This window comes from Oncorhynchus tshawytscha, linkage group LG27 (assembly GCF_018296145.1).
Source record: "Oncorhynchus tshawytscha isolate Ot180627B linkage group LG27, Otsh_v2.0, whole genome shotgun sequence".
Classification (NCBI taxonomy): Eukaryota; Metazoa; Chordata; class Actinopteri; order Salmoniformes; family Salmonidae; genus Oncorhynchus; species Oncorhynchus tshawytscha.
In genome coordinates, this window is record NC_056455.1 from 10,155,271 (window position 1) to 10,170,616 (window position 15,346).

The window sequence follows — 15,346 nt, forward strand, 5'->3', positions numbered from 1 at the left end:
TTCATTATTTTGACGTTGTCATAGAGGCCAGTAATGTGGAGTGAATGTGGAGTGAATGCTATGTGGTTGATACTCTGTATTTTCAAGTATTGTGGTGGCAGCATTATGTTATACGTACAGTATGCCCGTCACCGGCAGGGACTGGGAAGTTTGTCAGAATCAAAATAAATATGAAAGTAGCAAAGCCCAGGCAAAAAGAGGAAAGCCCACCCTAGTCTTCTGAAAACCTAACCCTGGGATAGAGTTGTACAGTTACAACCGGACGACTATACAGATTCTAATGATAAAGAGGTGCTCAGTGTTCCTGAATGGTCCAGTCCCATTCCTGACTTGAAAATCAGAGACAAGGTTTGAATATTGCTGTCCATCAATTATTCCCAACCAAATGTACTGAGCTTGAGCAATTTTGACAAAAACCATGGTTATATGTTTCCCTAAGAGTTGTGCAAGGTTGGTAGGATCTTAATCAAAATGAATCACAGCTGTAATGACTGTAAAATGTATTTTCACCAAGTACTAATATATAAGTCATCAATACATGTTGTTTTTTATTTGTATTAATTTGGACAATTTTCTATAATAGTTGTTTCACTTGTGGAGTAGGTTGTGTACATCGGTAAGAAACACATCTAATGTATTTCCTAATGTAAAATTGTACGTCAGCAAAATGTGAAGACTGTGCAAGGGGTGGGTAGGCTTTCACTAGGCACTCCAACTTCTCAGAGGAATCTAGATACTAATCTGAATCATGATGCACGGCTCTGTGCAACGGCACTCTCCAAACTTGGCACGGCAAGGGATCGACTTCATTGCTCAGGGCACACAACATATAGTGAGCTAAATGTATTTAATTCATTTGGTGTTGCTGTGTGAAGCTGTTGCCCTGAAAGCCCAATGCTGTGTCCACCTTCATTACTCTGCAATCGATCATCATCTGGGCGGCCACTTCTTTGGAAATGACTAGGCTGTGGTCAACATGCTCTTAAAGATCTCAGACAAAACAATAGTGACAACAGAAACTGTTTCTAAATTGGGACAAAAAAGGATTACGTTATTCCAAAACTAAGTTCGATTATTTCTTTTTTAATTCAAGGATTTCAACACACACAATACTTGACAGTACTGAAAATCAGGACAGCACTACTGTTCTACAAACAAATCAATATGCAAATCATGTTTTATTTCATATGCGCTACCAATAGTAAAAGCAGTTGAAAGACCACTACCTTATAATGTAATGACATGTTTTCCATACATACAGTCTAAGGAACAGGGAGGACCAGTAAGTAAAACATGCTCTCCAACATAATTATTATCATACACTGTGGCCGGAAAACGGTGTGAATACTGGCACATTTTAATAAGTAGATGCTAGTATGTTTAGAGGCAGTTCCTATGGTAACAATGCCATCTCTTCACTCTCTTGTTGACAATCCATTAGATTCCTCCAGTAATACTGATGGAAATCCTGAGTTTAGATTAGATTACATTAGTTTAATAGTCGCATGTATAGAGTGACAGATGTCATTCTTGAGCGCCAAACTCCAACAATGCATTGAAATAACAAAATAAAAAATATAGTAAAAACATGGATAATAATACCAATAAATGTATATAGAAATGTCCATAAAGAGGGGGTGGGGTCTGGGTGTGCAGTGGGAGGAGGAGGGGAACAGGGATTATTTTAACTCCTAATGCAGACATTGCATGAATGATTTTAAATCTCTAATAGTCTTTAATTATGAATCAATACTTGAGCTTAGGTAATTGCGAAGCCTCAGCAGGCCAAAATGTTGATTTATGGTGCATCTTGACAGAAGTGCTTAGAGACCCTTAAAAGAGCTGCATTAAAGCTACAGCTGCTTCAGAGTCTGCAGTCAATAGAATTTAAAATGCATTTTGCTTAATTACCTCGCTACCTTAAAAAGGGACTTTGGGTCCTAAATGGTGCCCCTAAAAATGGGGCTGAATTGAGAACATGGATGTCGCACATGAAAAAGTAGCTCCCGGTCCATGGCTTTGTAAGCTATCAATCATCTTTCTTCAAATGACGTAGGCATTGATGTCAAGTGTCATCCCCGTTCTCTCGTCTGGTGTGACACTGTGGTTACTGATGCTATGTCTGAGGTCAAAGGTTGCTCATAGAGGCTCAACATAGAAGTCATGCTTCACTAACCCTGCTCACATGACCTATGACTGATGATGGCTTGGCTCTAGCGGCGCTGTCACCACTGTTCACTGCCATGTCTCCTACCTCACCTCATCCATCATAAGGGTGCTCATCTAGCCACATGCCCATCCAAACACCTCACTGGACCCCGGGACAGACACTATTGATGGTGCTCCAAATGAATATTCATGAATCATAGTTTTGTTTTGTTTGGGGATCCATTTTTAAGAGAGAGGGAAAACCACTTAGACCTTCTACACCAGAGGGCTCCCAGTAGTTGAACAGATGCTGGGCTTAACCTTCGCACAGCAGATGTTGATGATTTATTCTCTTTTTTTGCCAGATTAGAGCACTCTGCCTCGACAGCCACACGGTGGCCTTTTGGAGGTATCAAGCATTTGCCATTGGATGAAATGGTTCATCACCAACAGCCACCTGTGTAGCATTACTCTTCATTAGGAAAACGCATCACACTAATCCAGTTAAATGCTTAACTGATAATAAAACACTATAATACAAAGGGATGTGTTCCATCTAGGATCAACTGCAACTCTTTAAATATAGCAAATCACACGATTCATATTAAGATGTAAGAAGGGTAAAATAACATTGTTTTGTGACCACTGTCCCCAAGGAATCAACATCTTTCAAACCTCCTAACTGTTAATGTCCCGGAGTTATCCTTGAGTTCCTCTGTTGGCACTTCAACGTGCAGGGCAACGAACTAAGTCAATCTTCCGTCTACGACCCCTTATGGGTAAAGCATTACCTGTCATTCCCTGACGACGGGGGAGATAAGAAATCTTCTGAAATCAAAGGGAGAGTGTTTTCTTCATAGCCACAGGCGCCAGATTACCCATCAGCGATGGCCGTGCAAAGATGCAGAACGGAAGGTTGCAAGAATAACCTGTTGGGATTTGTCAGATGGGGCGGAAGCATAATTTGTCCTGATAAACAAGCCAGACTCAACGTGTGTAAATCAGCCTTACATATAGGTGGGAGTGCAGCTACATGATATCAAAAGGGGGGAAATAGTGCTGTGGCAGCGCCAATTTGGACTATTTCTCTGCTGTGCTGCGGCAGCGCCAATTTGGACTATTTCTCTGCTGTGCTGCGGCAGCGCCAACTTGGACTATTTCTCTAAGGCAATGAGTTCCTTTCAATTCGGTTTCTCCTTCGCTCTCTTGATTTCCCACGGTAGAATTGACAGAATTACAGTGTGTAACGTTCATGTTTTGTCAACTTTTCCATGTCTGTTTAGCAGACAAGCACGTTATTAATTAGATAAGCAGGGCATTAGACAATCCATTCCAAGAGGCAGGAAGTATTTCATTGCAGATGGCAGTGTGGCTGTCTCCATCAAATCCCACCTGTTCCATTGACTTCACTTCTTCACTTTTTAAAACATACCTCATACATACATCATAAAAAACAACTACCAATTGCTTTACAGGGTGTGTATCATCAAAAGCCCACACATATAGATCCATACTGAACACCACAAAGACATGTGCTATTGCATGGATTTCACATTGCATTTGATCTCTTAATAATTCACATAAATACTGAAAGCACTGTCAATCATAAAATCTCTCTCAGGCAAAGACAAGCATCTATCCACAGCATTAGCATGCACAGGGGCAGATCTGAGGCAATGTGATCACTTGACATTCAAAGAGAGAGAGAGATAAGTATTGATTATGGTGAGGAGGGTTTGGCACTTCCACGGCTTGAAGCGGCTATAGTTAAAACATGCAGCACAGGGTTGGGCAGTGCACACTCACCTCTCTGCCGGAACCTCAGTCATTACTGCAAAGTGAATCACCCACCTGCACTGTGATGGAACTCTGTATGGAAACTCCCTCTAGGTAGGCAAGTGTTAATCTTAATGATCTATTACATGATCTTGCTGAGAGACTGCTGTTTTGTAAAGACAATAGACTATATTAAATAATATATTTACAGTTTACTGATTCGCACACCATCATACCATACATGCAATTGTAATTATCAAACTATTATGAATCCAATCTCATCTAAAGGGTGTTAAACTTATATACATATATATTTACCTGAAGTAAGACATAGTAAATTCACTGCATTTCTAAATGTACTTTTTTTTTAAGACTTACTGATAGTTCACCTATTTTTTGTGGTAGCTAAAATTTGCTTAATTTTAGTTTACGTGACAAAACAAGCAAGTATAGTAGAGAGAATCATTGTACCATCTAAACCTCTGTGAAATATATTTTTCATAACCAAAAATATAATATTTTCAGCTGTTCGAAGCTTGTGTACAAAATCTAAAGTAAAAGACGCAAAAACGAAATAGCGCACATAGAACAGATCTACCGCTTCGTAGACTTGCTTTCAATGAGAATGACAGATCTATAACACATATTTCTACACGTCAAAAAGTCACATATTGCAGCTTTAATACATTCATACAATTTATTTCCGAGCTACAGAGGAACCGGAATTATTTGGACTTTGGGGGTCTTACTCCTGAGGTTTTGTATTTCACAGAGGTTCTAATTCAAGTGACTGGTATCCAGCCTTTTCATTGATCAGGATGTTGCTGATGAGTGTGTGTGTGTGTGTGTGTGTGTGTGTGTGTGTGTGTGTGTGTGTGTGTGTGTGTGTGTGTGTGTGTGTGTGTGTGTGTGTGTGTGTGTGTGTGTGTGTGTGTGTGTGTGTGTGTGTGTGTGTGTGTGTGTGTGAGTGTGAGAGAGAGTGTGCGTGTGCGTGTGCGTGTGTGTTGGTCCCACCTCACATTTTGTAGTAGTGTCCAGTCCCCTTGCAACCAGTCTAATCACTTAAGCGTGAATAATAGACTCAAGCATCATACCTAGTGGAACACATATTTTGCTATACAACTAAACAATATGAACAACATCAATATATTTGGCTTCAACTTCTTTAGCTTTTCCTATCATCTGATATGCATAACACATTGACACAAACAATGTATTCGGCCAGAGACTTCACAGACAGTGTGCTGTTTCAAAGCGGCAATGTTCATGTCATTTGTAAATGTATTGGTGGGACAACTGTATAACGTATTGAAGAAAAAATGTTTTTGACAGGTTTTTAAAACAAGTAAACAAAAAAGATGATGTTGTGTTGTTATGCCTGATTGGATATGTTTTTAATAGAATACATTTGCTATTATTGTTACTATTTCTGACAGTTTCTTGGCATGTACATACATTGCTTTATCTTTCCTCTGTATTATGCGGTTGACCTTTCACCCTGAATTTCTGCAGTGTGCATCGTATGCATATTCCACCATCCAAGAGTATGTAATTCAGTGAAGGAAATACTGTTTCTCGTACAGTCACTCAATAAAGCCAGATCAATAAGAAAGCCTCTGAAGTGAGCACATTGACAAACCCGTTATGTATCGCCCGTTTTAATGGGTTCTCATGCGCAGGATATTCATCAACCCGTGCGGTGCTGCAGCCTGCAGGTATACAGCCCCCGTGGTATTTTGTAGCCCTGCCCTGTAATTACTTTGCAGAGAAGATGGCAAGGGAGAGGGGGACGGGGGAGGGGGAGAGGGACGTTCAATATGCCTCGCTGCCGTGCCACTTGTGTGATGCTTGTTTGCTAAAGGTTTTCTTCCGTCATAAATCAGTCAGCATGAGGCTGAGGAACTACATGCCTGGCACACCAGAACGATTTTCATCTTTGTGCACTCGTATATGAGTTGTGACTGATTCAAATTACCAGCCGAGCCAACCCCTGCGAAGGAAAACTTCTCAACAATTAGACTCCTATTATAATGTATCTGTCTCCTTTTCACATGGACACTCTTCTTCAGCAGGGTGTTACGGCATGATCAGGGGCTCGACTGCTTTTGCTTTTAAACAACAGTGATCTTGAGGAAATTCGACCTTTGTGAACTGGAGACAGCACTTAATCGTCAACCCAGCAACACTCTGAAACTGACACTGGACGCAAACTTTTCTCAAGTACAAAATATGCTTTGCATCATCTGGTCCCATTTGTTTCTAAATGTATCAGGGATCTAAATGGCCACCTCTGCCAACTTCAATAAAGTCTCCTAAGTAAACGCCAACACATTTCTTCTTGAGACGGGTCCAGGTCACAGCTCAGTAGACACCATACACAGTTAATGAGTCAAACAAGCTGCTGATTCAAGGTGAAGTTTGCGAATGACATTTTGTATGCTTTCTAAAAGATACTATCTCGGCAATTGTGCCATCTTTGCTTTGCAGAATTGAAATACAACAGGACCCAAGGGCAACCATCCAGCTTTAGGACATCAGCTTTTGTATTTCCAGCTTATCTGCAATTTCCAGGCTCCATTAGATACAGAAAGTCCTCAACCTTCAGTCATATTGTTTCTTGCCACTGAATGCTCAGGGACTGTCAATAGAAATTTATTTCGGATATCAATTGTCCTGAGATACAATTCAGACAATGTCTTCATGACAAACATGTCCTTCAAATCAGAGGCATTTTATAGACCCTCCATGTTTCAATGAAATGTTGAACTTGTGTTTTACAGTGTAGAACTACGCAGTTTCTTCAGTTGGGATTTGCAAACTGGAATCTCACCTGTAATTTAAACGGATGTAGTTTGACTACAGAACTATGACTCAGTCTAGCATATGCCACCACAGTGTGGTACAATGCCTGTGTCACAGTGTTCATTGTCTTTAAATGACAAGAGACAAGGGTGTGATGTTGACTATAATGGAGGGGTTTCAACATTTACAATTTAATTCACCAATCATTTCCATCCATTCCAAACAAACAGATTACAGTCTGCAAATGTTAATGAGAGACATTTATCAAAAGGCACATCCCACTGGGTACAAACTGGTTGAATCAAAATGGGTTGAATCAAAATGGTTTCAATGGAATGTGTCAACGTATTGTGACATGGAATCTGCGTGGAAAATACATGGGATTTGAAAAAGTCATCAAAGTGTTTTGTTTTGAGGGTGAAACTTGTTTTGAGGGTGATTATGTCATCATGGTAACCAAATATCAGCTTGGACAAACCTTTTATAAAATATATTTAATGTTCACCTTTAAAATATATGTCATGTTCACCTTTAAAACAACGTCAGATCTTCAGCATTATATCCACTATCAGAAGAAAAATAAAGTCCTACAAGAGAATTGATATATCTACAGTGACCCTTTGCTCTCCCATCCAGGTTGTTAACCAAGCCCAGCCCTGTTAACCTAAGATATGTGTCACTGACCATTGCCAATGTGCTATTGTGAGAATAATTGTTGAGAGCTCTAACATTTAAAACTAAATAGATTCACTGTTGCTGTCAAAGTCATTCCATAAGGTAGGTTTTAACAGAGCAAATGAAACGTGACCATATTTTATCACTTACAGTATATCATCAATGATGCTATTTAGGACAATATAGCATTTGCAAAAGTCATCAACAGCTATTTGTTTCAGTTCAACCCAGAATTCAACCAGAAATAGACAATACAATAGGCCTAGGGATTCAAGCTCTGGTTGATTTCAAATGTAATGATTGGTTTAAATAATGGTTGAAAGCAGAAGGATAGACATTTGGGTGACAGCTAAACCACAAATCCAACATTGTTTTCCATTTGAATTTGGTTGGGCTTTTAGATGGTTGAAAGAAGAGTGAATACACATTGGAAATTCAACTATCTTTTGGCTGTCTTTTTGAATGGGTGAATATAGGTTGTAATTTCATTGATCGACATCTCAACCAAATATGACCCAATTACCCACGTTGAAATGACATAGTGTACCCAGTGGGATACTTGTTATCCCAAAGGAGAGGGAGGAATTGCAGCACATATGCTACTTCAAGCTGATATCTTATTAGTACCACAGACACTTCCCTCACATGTGCCATTTCATTATCTTGTCTGAATTTTAAAGATGATCATTTCACAATTGCACACAACTTTTCTCATAATCCTGCCATGTAACATGTTTGACATGATAGCATTTCAGATATCTATTTTCCATAGCAGGCCTAATCCTATTCCTCATCTGTATGAGATGAGATGAAACATGAAGTAAAGCACATAAGGTATTATGCCCCCTACATTAATATGTAAAAAAAAATATTTGAATCTTATAGATTCCAGCCGGTGTTATTGCATAATTTACCAAAACACCTCTTGGTGATGAGGCTGACTTGGACTATGCTGGTCTCACTCAAAACCTCTTGGTTTGTCCACATACTAGTCAATACTCAATGCAAACACTACTCATGACATCATATTGTAGCCATAACTGGACTCAAAGTCCTCAGTACTATAAACTATAATACCAACAGGTCTTAACCTCTTCACAAGATCGTTGGTGTTGTATTGAGGCTGTGATCGCTGCAGGTCCTATGCTTCTCTGCGTGATGGTCCCTCAGGCCAAGGCCCCGTACTGATGCTCTCACAGCAGCACCAACCCACTTCTGGGTTAGACCAAATGGGACTCCATGACCTCGCAGCTGCCAATCCAACACCAAAAGGTTACTACAAAAAAAGAAACGTCCCTTTTTCAGGACCCTGTCTTTCAAAGATAATTCAGAAAAAGCCAATTAACTTCACAGAAGTTCACATTAACTTCATTGTAAAGGGTTTAAACATTGTTTCCCATGCTTGTTCAATGAACCATACACCATACATACCAAACAATTCATGAACATGCACCTGTGGAACGGTCGTTAAGACACTAACAATTAATGTCACAGTTATGAAAACTCAGGACACTAAAGAGGCCTTTCTACTGACTCTGAAAAACACCAAAAGAAAGATGCCCACGGTCCCTGCTCATATGCATGAATGTGCCTTAGGCAGCTGCAAGGAGGCATGAGGACTGCAGATGTGGCCAGGGCAATAAATTGCAATGTCCGTACTGTGAGACGCCTAAGACAGCGCTACAGGGAGACAGGAGGGACAGATGATCGTCCTCGAAGTGGCAGACCACGTGTAACAACACCTGCACAGGATTGGTACATCCGAACATCACACCTGCGGGACAGGTACAGGATGGAAACAACAAGTGCCCAAGTTACACCAGGAATGCACAATCCCACCATCAGTGCTCAGAGTGTCCACAATTGGCTGAGAGAGGCTGGACTGAGGGCTTGTAGGCCTGTTGTAAGGCAGGTCCTCAAAAGACATCACCGGCAACAACGTTGCCTATGGACACAAACCCACCGTCGCTGGACCAGACAGGACTGGCAAGAAAAGTGCTCTTCACTGACGAGTCGCGGTTTTGTCTCACCAGGGGGGATGGTACTCTGGAGAGGGATCAATTTGGAGGTGGAGGGTTTGTCATGGTCTGGGGCGGTGTGTCACAGCATCATCGGACTGAGATTGTTATCATTGCAGGAAATCTCAACGCTGTGCGTTACAGGGAAGACATCCTCCTCCCTCATGTGGTACCCTTCCTGCAGGCTCATACTGACATGACCCTCCAGAATGACAATGCCATCAGCCAGACTGCTCATTTTGTGCGTGATTTCCTGCAAGACAGGTCTCAATCCCATTGAGCCCATCTGGGACCTGTTGGATCGGAGGGTGAGGGCTAGGGCCATTCCCCCCAGAAATGTCTGAGAACTTGCAGGTGCCTTGGTGGAAGAGTGGGGTAACATCTCACAGCAAGAATGGCCAAATCTGGTGCAGTCCATGAGGGGGAGATGCACTGCATGCAGCTGGTGGCCACACCAGATACTGACAGTTACTTTTGATTTTGACCCCCCCTTTGTTCAGGGACACAGTATTCAATTTCTGTTAGTGACATGTCTGTGGAACTTGTGCAGTTTATGCCTCAGTTGTTGAATCTTGTTATGTTCATACAAATATTTACACATGTTAAGTTTGCTGAAGATAAACACAGTTGACAGTGAGAGGATGCTGTTCTGTTTCATTTTTTGTCAAGTTTAGTTGGCAGTCTGGCTAGATGACTTTAGCCTGGCTAAAAACATAGCAAGCTAGCTAGCGTTTTTAGCTTCCCCCCTCTCCGTGTCAAATAAGGCATGTCTCACACTCAATCTTCAGCTATTACAAGGAGCTTCCACTTTTGTGATGAAAAACGACATTGCAATACCGAATCTTGCGTCTGCGTAGAGTTTGTAGAAGCTTAAGACATTCCACTAAGAGGCCCTATTGAGGAGGATAATGTTGTTGTACGGATGCTGGGTCCGCTACAGTATTGTGGTATTGTAACTGCAGATTTTGGCATGCTGTTGTACCATATGTTTCTTAGCTCTGTCCACAAAGCATGACTGGTCTCTTTGATTACACTTTACACATTGTTAACCATTTACCCAGAGCATCTGGGTTTGAGCACGCCAGTATGTCATGCTTAGGTAATTTCTCTACAACATGCAGCGCATCTACTACAAACAATTCTGAAACAAAGCATGGATGCCTCCTACAAGACAGTCATGTTTTCGTTCATCTTCAGTATGATTCCTTATTGTGTAGTACTTTTTATCACTTTTTTTCCAACAAGAGAATAATGCTTTGTTGCTTTGTCCAGGAAATCACCAGTTACCATGCCGGATTAAAGGTACTATGTCTTCGCAAAGTTATGCACGAGTTTACTTTAGTTCGACAACTACATTGACAACCTATCACCACCAGTAGACTCATCATCCTCCTCCTCCTCCTCATCATCATCATTATAAGCATCACTACTTACAGTGTCTTCAGAAAGTATTCATACCCCCTGACTTATTTCACATTTAGTTGTGTTTCAGCCTGAATTCAAAATGGATGAAATATATATTTTATCTTTACATAAGTATTCACACCCCTAAGTCAATACCTTGTAGAAGCACCATTGGTGGCGATTACAGCTGTAAGTCTTTCTTGGTAAGTCTCTAAGTGCGTTGCACACCTGGATTGTAAAATGTTTTCCCATTATTATTCTTTAAATTCTTCAAGCTCTGTCAAGTTGAGTGTTGATTTCTGCTAGACAGACATTTTCAAGTCTTGCCATAGATTTTAATGCCGATTTAAATCAAAACTGTAACTAGGCCACTCAGGAATATTCGATGTTGTGTTGGTAAGCAACTCCAGTGTAGATTTGGCCTGGTATTTTAGGTTATTGTCCTGCTGAAAGGTATATTTGTCTCCCAGTGTCTGTTGGAAAGCAGACTGAACCAGATTTTCCTCTAGGATTTTGCCTGTGCTTATAGCTGTATTCGGTTTATTTTTATCCTAAAAAACTCCTTAGTCCCTGGCGATCACAAGCATACCCATAACATGATGCAGCCACCACCATGCTGGAAAATATGAAGAGTGGTACCCAGTGAATTTCTTGTGTTAGATTTGCCCCAAACATAACGCTTTGTATTGAGAATTAAAAAAAGTTTATTTCACCTTTATTTAACCAGGTAGGCCAGATGAGAACAAGTTCTCATTTACAACTGTGACTTGTGCCTTGTTGCAAACACAATGCATGTTTTGTAATATTTTATTCTGTACAGGCTTCCTTCTTTTAACTCTGTCATTTAGGTTAGTGTTGTGAACCAACTACATTGTTGTTGATCCATCCTCAGTTTTGTCCTATCACAGCCATTAAACTCTTTAACTGTTTTAAAATCACCATTGGCCTCATGGTGAAATCCCTGAGCGGTTTCCTTCCTCTCCGGCAACTGAGTTAGGATGGACGCCTGTATCTTTGTAGTGACTGGGTGTATTGATACACCATCCAAAGTGTAATTAATAATTTCATCATGATCAAAGGGATATTCAATGTCTGCTTTTATTCTACCAATAGGTGCCCTTCTTTGCAAGCCATTGGAAAACCTCCCTGGTCTGTGTGGTTGAATCGGTGTTTGAAATTCACAAACACAGATTCAGGGACTTTACAGATAATTGTATGTGTGGGGTGCAAAATCATGTTAAACACTATTATTGCAAATGTTCACTCCTGAACGTATTTAGCCTTGCCATAACAAAGGGGTTGAATACTTACTGACTCAAGCTTTTCATTTTCGTTACTTAATAAACATTTCAAAAAACCTAATTCCACTTTGACATGATGGGATATTGTGTGTAGACCTGTGACACAAAATCAAAATGTAATCCATTTTAAATTCAGGCTGTAACACAACTACATGTGGAATAACGTCAAGGGGTGTGAATACTTTCTGAAGGTACTGTATGTCTTTTTCCAATGGCAATATCGATCAGGACAGCTTCGTCTCCTCCACTCCTTACCGTCATGAGAAGCTGTAATTCTTTTCAGTATCTGCAGCACGATCTCACTCTCTTCCACAAATAACCAAGCTAAGGCAACTTGCATACAAAACAGCTGACTCAATCTTCAAGCTGCATAATCAAGATAAGAAAGACAGGGACAGGAGAAGGAGATGCGGGATGCTATAATGTGAGGCAAAGCTCCAGCGACAGTAGCTATGAAACTGTGTGAGGATGTTTTAAAATCGTCAAAACTCTCTCGGTTTAGCTGCAAACATCAAGTTAGGTTGCTCATCCCACCACTATTTACAAAGACGTGGAAAATAAATGGTGTCATGAAAATGAGGGGTAAACAATAGGAAGAAAAAAACATAGATTTGTTTTAATTATTGTCTTCGTAGCCTACTGTCTTTATGTATACATGTTTCGTTCAACATATTGATACAATGCACTTGTGCCATGTGCCAGGTGAGCGCGTAACAGACGAGTATACCTTTTATTTTACTTGTCAACTGTGTAAGCCGAGGGTTTACGCACCACTACACGCAACAGCTCAGGCTGTTGTCGTAATATGTTTGGCTGAGTATCAGCTGAGCATTAGGCTCTTGTCATGGCAACCTTTGTAAGCGAACCACACTTTCTCAGCACTCATGCAAATAAGGCCTACTCAATATCGTGAATCAATTTAGAATTTCATTATCAAATGCCACACATTCATCAAATGGTGCAGTTGATCCACAAAAATAATGCAATATACAATATTTGCAATATTGGTTAAAAAAAAAAGAAGAAAAAAAGAAGAAGAAGAAGAAAAAAAGATTTGCAAAAAAAAAAGACGTGTAGAAACAATATTTGTAAACAATATTTACAAACACCTAGGCTATACAATATACATTTGCATACAAGATGAATAGCAAAGACGCCTTATATTCAACCAAGTAGATGTAGGCTGCACCCCCTGCCCCATACACTAGCTCTGCCTATATCCATATTGTTGTTTGTATAGGTCTGACTTCAACCGGATGAATTATGTGACGACGGATATGAATCACAGGATAAAAACAAATATTTTGTCGTTGAATAAAATCAACTGCAATCCAAAATCTCTGAGATAATTCAATCATCTGATGTCAGTTTTATAGGGATAAATCCATACCCTAATTTAGCCTGCCTGGGTGTTTATATACGTCACAAACCCTTATTTCACATGAATTACAAAATCTATTGCCATGCTCAGAGGCATGCAACTAAGAGTCTACATAGTCACCGATTAATTATACCCGCGATGTTTAACTGCACATGGTGCAGCAATATGTTACAGTAGGCTAAGTATTTATGTGTACTGTAGGGTATGTCATGTAGACTCACCAGTACAGATTAGCCCTGTTGACTGGGTCAGTTCCTCGTGTCCTCACGGACCTGGCGCGCCTAGCACATCGGGCTGTACTCTGGATGTCATACAGTATGTTGCTTATTCTGTAACCTACAATCCTGCACGCAAACTCAAATTCTGAACGTTTAAGACCTCTGAGAAATTATCCGATAAGGTGTCGCCTTGACGTCAGCAAGGATCTGCGCACTAGTGTACATTTAGCAAATTGTTCATAAATTAATTAAATAGGAAAGTAACACAGTTGTCATATAATTCTCAGAAACCCCATGAAGCGAAGCCATGAGAGAAATATCTTCTATGGTTCAAGGCGAACTCTAGCGGTAAAGAGGGTCCGTTCGCTGTCCATGGTGCTGAAATGCATTTCAGACAATAGTGGCTACTTCAATGTTGGCGTCCCTTTTACTTTTGCATTCCAATTGCATATTACATACAATGAACATTAAATGAGATAAGATAAAGATGTTTGGAGCATGTCAACCCTAATTTTCTATTTAGTCAATATGGTTGTGTATTTCTCTATATGGGACAGATTATTATAAACCTAGCTATATCAAATAACTTAGAAACCACTCTACGTGAATATTATTTGTAACGTGCTACAGTTTAAATACCTAGATTTGTTCGTTCACTGATAAAATAAACACATTCCAAACCACTTAAACTATGCATGTCATCATAAAGGCATGTGCAAAATGTGTTTAAGTTTTATGCATGGATATGCAACTTCAAACCAGGTCTACATTTTCTACAGCTAACTCAAGGATAAGTGATATGCTACAATGTGTTGCTAACACACGTAGCCATTGGAATATGGCTCATGTGTGAAAACTATTCTCGGTAATAACACGCAATCACTTTTACATCGTTGACTTTCAATGTACTGTGCCGATATTTAAAGACACGACTACAACGTGTACCTTGAATATGTTAGAACATTAAGTCGTATTGTGTCTACTGCGGCATTGAAGCGTATTAGAGTACAGCATTCCTCCACTAACCAGAAACATTTAAGCGCTTACCTGCTTACAACAGCGGAGCAGAAACCCTCTAGCCTTTCCCGATCAAAAACTGGAACCCTATGTCACCATGAACCCCAAGACATTTTCAAGGAGGCAGCAGGTTTCTGATGAAAAATCCAGGGTCCTGTTGGTCTCGGGAATAGAAGAAATGCAGCTCCTCACTGCGTCAAGCACAAGCCTCAAAGATCCATTAAACAGTGAGTGATTAATTCAAGCCAGAGAGCCCTGATCGAAATCTCTTTCACTCCTTGCCTTTATGTATTCCGAACAGGATTCGGGAGTTTCCATTATGCCGCGACAGGGCTCATTTTTTCAATCATATCGGGGCTGACACCACGTTTTAACCATAATCGGCGGGTTATTATTTCAGTTGGGAAGCTCAGTCGAGAACTATGAGACAGGAGAAGAAGCATGTTGATCCTCAAACCCAGTTGGGGTGAAGATAAATCTCATAATAAGATTGTTTGTCACCGCAAGTCTATAAATGGTGGAGTTCAACACAGTCTGAAGGGTAATTGTAAATCCTTTTGTTGAAGTGTGCCACTGCACCTCTAAATATAGTATAGATCAGCCATA

The 15,346-nt window shown here is 40.3% G+C and overlaps 1 protein-coding gene across 2 annotated transcripts in view; it reads right to left on the bottom strand.

Moving 5' to 3' along the window:
* Nucleotides 1-15,146, bottom strand: part of LOC112226029 (protein ELFN1-like) — a 91,050-nt gene extending 75,904 nt beyond the window's left edge. Inside the window, exon 1 of one of the 2 annotated variants that reach the window (XM_024390218.2) lies at nucleotides 14,771-15,146. The gene's annotated coding sequence lies outside the window, so the exon portion shown is untranslated. Of the gene's footprint in view, nucleotides 1-13,726; nucleotides 13,857-14,770 lie in introns of those variants that run through there. The other variant, XM_024390219.2, reaches the window with a different exon arrangement.
* Nucleotides 15,147-15,346: the final 200 nt, after the last annotated feature.